An 8,132-nucleotide genomic window follows, 5' to 3' on the forward strand; every position below is an offset into this window, starting at 1 on the left:
TCAGTTTGGCCGGACGGCCAGCTCTAGGAAGGGTTCTGGTCGTCCCGAACGTCTTCCATTTGAGGATTATGGAGGCCACTGTGCTCTTAGGAACCTTAAGTGCAGCAGAAATTTTTTTTGTAACCTTGGCCAGATCTGTGCCTTGCCACAATTCTCTCTCTGAGCTCTTCAGGCAGTTCCTTTGACCTCATGATTCTCATTTGCTCTGACATGCACTGTGAGCTGTAAGGTCTTATATAGACAGGTGTGTGGCTTTCCTAATCAAGTCCAATCAGTATAATCAAACACAGCTGGACTCAAATGAAGGTGTAGAACCATCTCAAGGATGATCAGAAGAAATAGACAGCACCTGAGTTAAATATGAGTGTCACGGCAAAGGGTCTGAATACTTATGACCATGTGATATTTCAGTTTTTCTTTTTTAATAAATTTGCAAAAATTTCTACATTTCTGTTTTTTTCTGTCAAGATGGGGTGCTGAGTGTACATTACTGAGAAATAAAATGAACTTTTTTGATTTTTGGAAAATGGCTGCAATGAAACAAAGAGTGAAAAATTTAAAGGGGTCTGAATACTTTCCGTACCCACTGTAAAAGATGTGTGACACAGCTGGAATATACAAACCATAGCAGGAACATCCAAATGTACTAATCCTTTTGGGTTAATAAGTATTATATTATTATTATTATTATTACCCTCTCCATTTGTATAGTCCCGCATAGAGCTGCTAACATCAAATTATTATTGTAGCTGTCATCAGCTGGTTATACAATTAATTTCATAATAGCAATTTAATATAAGAATCATTTCTGTTAAGAACAAAGAGACATGTAACTTATTTTATTGCGGAACTAATATTCTTGTGTTGCAGTGGGGTCTGGTCAATATCAGTGGCACTTTGTTAGCATTAGAGGGAGAACACTTGACTGATCGGACGGAGGACGATGTCTGGAGATCCGATGCTGTTTAGAGATGTTATGAAGATTTATTAAGTAAAGAAAATCAAGCCGGACGGTTCCTTTTACTCCATCTGCAAGTTTAAAAGCTTCCAGCCTGCAAAGGGATGGTTTTGTAAGTTATTTTGTGCTTGTGAAAGATGTGTTTAATGATTATTCTCTATGAGAATGCTCTGTGTTTTATTAGACTCATTTTATGATTTGTGTATTTTATTTTGTCTAGTTCTCACGGCATGCTTGACAACGTGAATGTCCGATTAAATGCCTGTAGGAAAAGGAACGTCTTGTGTTCGTGATTTAAACTGGAGGGGAGCTACACTTATATTAATATATAATTATATATTGCCCATTAGCCTATGATCTGCAAATGTCATTCCAAAAGTAAAGTCCTGACCACAGTTGCTATTGGGAATACAATGGGCTACATTTGAGATCATTTTTTCTTTGTCATTTCTTACAGGGATTGATGATGAAACATTTACCCTCATCAAGCTGAGTGCTGAAAATACTCACCTGTTTAATATCACCTCCACAAGTGGTGGGACTGCCTGAAATGAAAATATAAGGTGTGGTTAAAACTGAAGCCCATTTTTATGTCTGCTCAGACATAACACGTAAAAACATAACCTTCAGCCTTGCTTGTGTTCCTGTAGTTGAAATGACCCGCATCTGGGACAGGGAGTGACAAGGGAGAGGCCATCAGTGGGCGGCCATCTATTGATCCTCCCATTGTTACGGGTTCAACCTCATCAAGCGTGGTTGCTGTGGCGTTTGCTGAACATTACAAGGTTCTGAAGAGCTTGGAAAGAAGGAGTGTTTTTGGTTCTGCTAATTGTTTGTTTTATTCCTTTAAAAAAAATCTTGATGATTTACGTTGGTTTATGCTTTGTACCTTTTAAGCAATTCAAGCATGCAGTTCTTTTGGGGAATTCAAGTCCAGACATAAAAAACAAACATGTTCGACACTTAAGAGGTAACAAGGAGCTGTGACATGATAAAAAGCCAGGGTTGGTAAACACTTCACTTTTGCAAAATAAATTCACACTGACATAAGAGGTGATTATGGTCATATTGAAGCTGAACACCAGCACTTTGAGAATTTCAATATTTTTCAGTCTCTACCTCAAATAACCTGCTTACAGTTATACCTTTAATCATATATGTGCCATAACTATAGAATGTTTTCCCTGCCAGCACACACATGCCTACATGTAGCAACTGTTACTTGGTGGTGGGGTTTTCAAAGTCCAACACTGTGACCCCCAACACCCTCTGTCAACGCTGTTGTCTGGAGTTGGGAGCATCTTTTTTCATAGCAGACTAATGGATACTGATTTGTTGTGGACATCTAAATGTGTAGGTCTGTGATTTTACTGAGTTATGGGAGAAGGAGTGAGATTTTTGACTCATATTCTTTAATTGCTTCCATGAGCTGTGTGTCACTGCAAATACTGACTGGGCCATCAGTGGGTCAGACTACAATAAATAAATTCCCACATGTCCTTATTACCTCACAGAGTATTTTTGCCTTCTATCTCTCCCTCTGTTCTTCACCTCAACTCTCCTGTGACCCCAAGGGAGGCACACCTCATCCTGTAGTTAGAAAGCGTCTGCATTAGAGGGTCATGAAGTCTGCCGTGTTAAACATGGCTACAACATCAATCAATTACAATGGTTTAGTGCAAAGTTAGATAGTGTGCATTTAAAGGCTGTGTGTGTGTGTGTGTGTGTGTGTGTGTGTGTGTGTGTGTGTGTGTGTGTGTGTGTGTGTGTGTGTGTGTGTGTGTGTGTGTGTGCGTGCACAGTATATGTCTGTGTGTGTCCTAGTGATGCAAGCTTAAAGGCTGTGTTAATGGGGAAATTACAATACGCCCCTGAAATTGGTGTTTTTGTAGATTACAGGCTCAGTTCTGTTTTCCGGCTTTAAGACATGATTTAAAAAAAAAAACACGTGTTTACAAAACTTGAGAGCACTAGAAGGAAGAGGAGTGCAGAATACTAACATATGCTCTTATACATGGTTCCTGTAATACTCTAACCAAAAAATAAACAACATGACAATAAACTACTGTGATTTTCAGGAGTCTGATGAAGAGCTGAGCAAAATTGTGGAGAGCTTATCAGTGTTGATAGAGAAAGATCCTTGGTCATATATTTTTATGGGCTTTTTCTTTTTCTGATAACATGTTTATCTTGCGGAGCCTCTAGGGTCTTTACTGTAGTGGCTGAGCCAAGTGCCAATAGGCATCATCTGTGGGCTCTTGGATTTGGATTCACATGAGCTATGGGATTCTGGTTTGACTTGGTGTGTCAGCCCACCATGGCAGTGATTTGCATATCCATTACAACAGGTCTTCCCATTTGAAGGTGTGCCTTTAACTGATAATGTGCTTGTCTTCAGTCAATGACATTTAAAAGCAGCACACTAGAAGGAGAAAAGGAAGCCACCACTCAACACGGAGAAGAAGAAGAAAAAACAATAGTGTGGTGCATAAACAAGCTTGTCTCATCCTCTTCAGGATTCCATTTTATATGTGCAACTATTTCGCTTTATCTGTGTATATCGTGTACTGGATAGATTTGGCTGTATAAGCTGTATCTATGTAACTAAGGTGACTATAATGGATAGCCATCATAAATTGACTGGCATGGATAGCTACTATATCCATGCTATTTGCAGTTAACTGCATAACAGAAGTTCTTTTGTATAGCACCACTCATTTGGAGCAGAGTATGAGTGGCTAAGTAACTTCTGAATTGCAAAATAAACTTTTAAGTTTCTTTGCCACAAAGTCAGACCAGTGATGGCATTAAGTGACACTACTTTCCCTGCTTGTGTACCTGTATATGTGACAAAATGAGCGGCAAATGCATCTCACACTTGTGAGAGAGTGAGCGTAACAGTGTTGTGCCAATGTGTGAGTGAACTTTGAACTGCAGGGCAAGGCAAAAATGGCTGAAATAATGTAATATTTTGAGCAGAGGTTTGGGGGGAACCACATTGCATCAGAGTTATTGATGGGTCACACTGTCAGAAGTTATGCCAGAACCCAGATGCAGACAGGAGACTATGCAGCAGTCAAACAGTTTATTGATTGAGGCAGGGTCAGGTGGCAGGGAGTCTCCTTCCGAGCAGTTGGAACATGAGGGCTGGCTGGCGTGGCTGGCTGGAGTGTGGCTGGGAGGGTTGGATCTTGGCTTCCAGAGACTTGGAACTGGCAGGTAGGCAGGCAATCTGGAGACAGGCAGAGAGAAACTAGTTAAAGCTAACCAATTACTTGTGTGGTGTACAATATATGTGCATTTGACGCATAACAGTTTAAAATAGCACTGTAGCAGCAGGACAGAGGGTCAGTGACCTCCTAAGGGGAGAGTAGTGATTGGTGGTTATGTAGGGACTGAACCCTTCTATAGAATTTGACCTCTAACCCTTGTTTTGTTACCTCAGAATAGTACTGAACCCTTCTATGGTATCTAACATACACCTAAACACACCCTATATAAGCGATGTTTGATGTACAGAAAGACAGAGTGGCCATCGGGCTGGGTCACTCTCCAAGCTGCTGCAGAGCTTGTAATTGATGCTGAACTCCTTGATGTAATAAACTTTTATGATCAAGAACAGTGTCAAGCAGATTTCTTCTCAACACATCATCGCAGCATTATTGTTCGGACACCACACGCTAGATGCTAAGGCAAGACCTACGGTGCACAACTTAACAATCCAGCAGGGAATGGAAGTCTGGTCTCTCCTTAAGAAGAGGTAGGGATGGCAGATCAGGAACAGGTGCGTGATTACCAGCAGGTGCAGCTAGTGCCAACTCAGGAAGTTAGACAGGATTCAAAAAACTGAGAGAAGGGAGGGAAGAAAAACTGCAAAAAAACACACCAAGCATGCCTCACTCACCCAAAGGAAAAAAGACATCAAAACACACTCAGTCCCAAACTCAGGTGACAGATGCAAGAGTCATGACACACACACATTAATTATTATGGCCCCACAAGAATGTCCTGCTGACTACTTGAACCGCAAGGGTCTATGTCAATAAAGTTGAATCTAATCTCAAATAAATAAAAGGCCAAGTAGGCATCAGAAGATCTTAATGCATTATAAGTATTGTAAGTGCTTTTGGATTAATATTACTGCTGCATTAATGTGTATATTGCATTATACATGAATCCATTCTAAGGTCTGGATCTGTTAATGCTACATTCCAACTGCTTGCGGGTCCTGGCAGCAGCTTTTGGTATGTGCACAGAACTGCTATGTTAAGTTCATATTCATATGATTCACCGCTTCAAAGCTAAAATCCTTGTGATTCGAACAATGCGAATCATTTCAAAATACAATCACCACAGCAGTATAATCAGCGCCTTTGTCAGACCAACCTGTACAATCAAAATTGATGTGACTTACCTATGAAGCCTCACAGTAATCCACTGATCAATTATATTCCAACAAAAATGGTCAAAGTTGTCAAAGTCCAGACGATCCAATCCAGTAAAAATGTTTAGTCCAAAACACATTGTTCCATCAATAAATCCCCAGGGACTGCTGCTGCATCGTTTCATGTATATTTCAATATAACCATAATAACTCCGATTTGGATGTAAACAACTACAACATCTTGTATTCAAATTAGGTGCTGAACTCTGACCTTTCAACTGACACCTAATTCCACCCAATAGGAGCTCACATGTTATTGTCCAAGAGACAGCCTGCGCTGTAAGGAAGGGCCAGTCCCTATTGTTTCGTGGGTACGCCGTGCCAATTGCAACTAATTGTGCCGATGACTGGCACTTCGTATAGCCAATAAAATTGGGAAAATAACAATATACAGCTTTAAGTAGGAGGTTCATGATCTAACACAACAGTGTCAAGCTACCTGCCAATACGGAGTGATGCAGCAGCAGCCGCTTGTCGCCGAGGGGCGGTGCTGTTTTTGAAAAAAATACGCTAGAAGAACCTGTGAAAATATAAATTTTTCATGGTATTGGTATAAAATTTCTAATTGGACTAGGTAAGGCTTTATGCTGTGGCCCCACAGTGTTTTCCAGCGAATAAGTCCCAGCTATAGTTGTCTGCATGTATATGTTAGCAAACATTTTCAAACAGAAACTAAAAATATGTTTTAGTGTGATTAAACTTATATTTATCAATTCCAGTAGCACTTAAAGTTATTCTGACTTTTGGGTTAGACACTTCAGAGTGTTATCTTTCAAAGAAACCTATAAATGTTTTTCGGGCTTCTTTATTCCAAATGGTTCAAGAACTGCATTCACTTTACTTTGGATATGCCTTGAATAGGTGTGGAATGGTAAGAGGTTAACTAACAACTGGAAACATATGTTTTTTGGGAAGTCTGAGTTGAGCAGCACTGGGGTGGCAGAGACAGGACAGGTAAAGAGTTGGCACAAGCGACCTCCTCCATAGTTGTCATTATCTCTCTGCTGCTGCCAGCTGGCTGCTCTGCGACTCAGCAACTGAAAACCCAATAAATACAGATTAGATTCTGGCCCTGAATACATAGCACCATATGCTGTTACCTTTATAATATGCTGACAATACTGTTTGGTGCATGCTATTGATACAACATTGGACTGGTAGCTGGAGAGGTGCCAGTTCACCTCCTGGGCACTGACGAAGGAGGCCTTGAGCAAGCTCCTGAACCCCAAACTGCTCGGGGCGCCGTACTGACTGGCAGCCCCCTCACTCTGACATCTCTCCGTGTGTTGCTATGAGTCGTGTTTGTGCATGTGTGTGTCTTTCAGACCCGTGTGTATACTAACATAATAACAGAGTGAAAACATTGAGTTTCCCCTCTGGGGATTAAATAAAGTATATCTTCTTCTTCTAAAGCATTGATTTATGAGGCAGAAAGTATACAGCATAAGTAAATGATCCCTATGTGTACATATTCTTAATGTTCCCTTGTCCCCTCTCCTGGGGCCCATTTCACCAAATTTGCAACATGAGATAATTTTCTCTCGCTCATTTTGACAATTACTAATGAGAACAACAAACACCATACGCGCAACCCATGCATGACCATGAGCCACTTCATTTAGACTTGAAAAATGAATCTACATGCTTCAAACAACAATCATGTATTCAATTTATTAATTTCAATTCAATTCAAAGAACTTTATTTATCCGTTAGGAAGTTCATTTGTGCAGAGCGTCAGTGTGTGCACCACTCGCATTTGCAGAAACCCAGCACAATATACCACACACATTACATACCAGTAATCAATGTTGGTAAGCAAGTGAAGCTTGCAAAGCACAATAAATACTTGATAAGATAGATTAATTAACACACACACATATGTATACATATACACACACATAGATGATTGAGTAAATCAACCGTTCATGATTCTGATGGATATAGGCACAAAACTTGCCATGGCTCTCTTAGTGCTTACTGTGAGTGATCTGTATCTCTGTCTTGAGGGTAGTAGACTATAGTGGCTGTGCAATGGGATGAGTAGCTTGCTTGAGGCCATTTGTGTTCCTTTTAGTTTAGTCCTTCTGTTGTAAATACTGATAAGTGGTTCCTTCATCAGTCCGATGATTCACTGCTCATCAGAATCAGAATGAGAATCAGCTTTTATTGCCAGGTATGTGTACACATACAAGGAATTTGACTCTGGATTCTATATTGTTATGATATTGTTTGGTTACGATGGATGTTAGATAGTGACCCAAACCAGGCTCATGTATTGAAGGTTATTAGAGATTCAGTGAAACATTTGTAAAAGGCTATAATTTCTGACTGGTGCAAAGCTTACTCAGAAAAAAGAGGCGCTGCTGACGTGATGAGATGGTTTCACTGTTTGGTTGGAAGATAAGTTTGTGAGGAATGTATACGATTCAGTCCTTTCTATTGGCTGGTTGTTGACTAACAGAGTGGGGATGATAGAAAGATCTTTGCGGAAGTCAAGTTCTTTTGTTTTGGAGGGGTTGAGGTCAAGACAGTTCTGCCTTCACCTCAGTCTATAACTGTCCCTGTGAATTAGTGGTGTCCATGATCACAGTGTCATCAGAATATTTAATGTATGTTATAGATGTATAGGACCGGTGAGATTACAGAGCCTTGTGGGGCTCCAGTGGAAACTGTCTTGGGTGATCTGAGCTGCAACGCATTCTCATCTCAATGCGTCATAACTGACGCTT

General features: G+C 40.4%; 2 long non-coding RNA genes across 2 annotated transcripts; one reads left to right on the top strand and one right to left on the bottom strand.

Moving 5' to 3' along the window:
* The first annotated feature begins 668 nt into the window (after positions 1 to 668).
* LOC123974500 lies at positions 669 to 1,950 on the top strand. Its single transcript, XR_006825864.1, has 3 exons — positions 669 to 1,070; positions 1,416 to 1,521; positions 1,609 to 1,950. It is a non-coding gene; the product is annotated as an uncharacterized LOC123974500 (long non-coding RNA).
* A 2,078-nt stretch (positions 1,951 to 4,028) lies between these two features.
* On the bottom strand, positions 4,029 to 4,921 carry LOC123975854. The gene is made up of 2 exons (XR_006826175.1): positions 4,662 to 4,921; positions 4,029 to 4,190 (listed from the first exon to the last, which is right to left on the bottom strand). It is a non-coding gene; the product is annotated as an uncharacterized LOC123975854 (long non-coding RNA).
* Between the last annotated feature and the right edge of the window lie 3,211 nt (positions 4,922 to 8,132).

Source organism: Micropterus dolomieu, linkage group LG08, assembly GCF_021292245.1.
Source record: "Micropterus dolomieu isolate WLL.071019.BEF.003 ecotype Adirondacks linkage group LG08, ASM2129224v1, whole genome shotgun sequence".
In the NCBI taxonomy this organism is placed as follows: Eukaryota; Metazoa; Chordata; class Actinopteri; order Centrarchiformes; family Centrarchidae; genus Micropterus; species Micropterus dolomieu.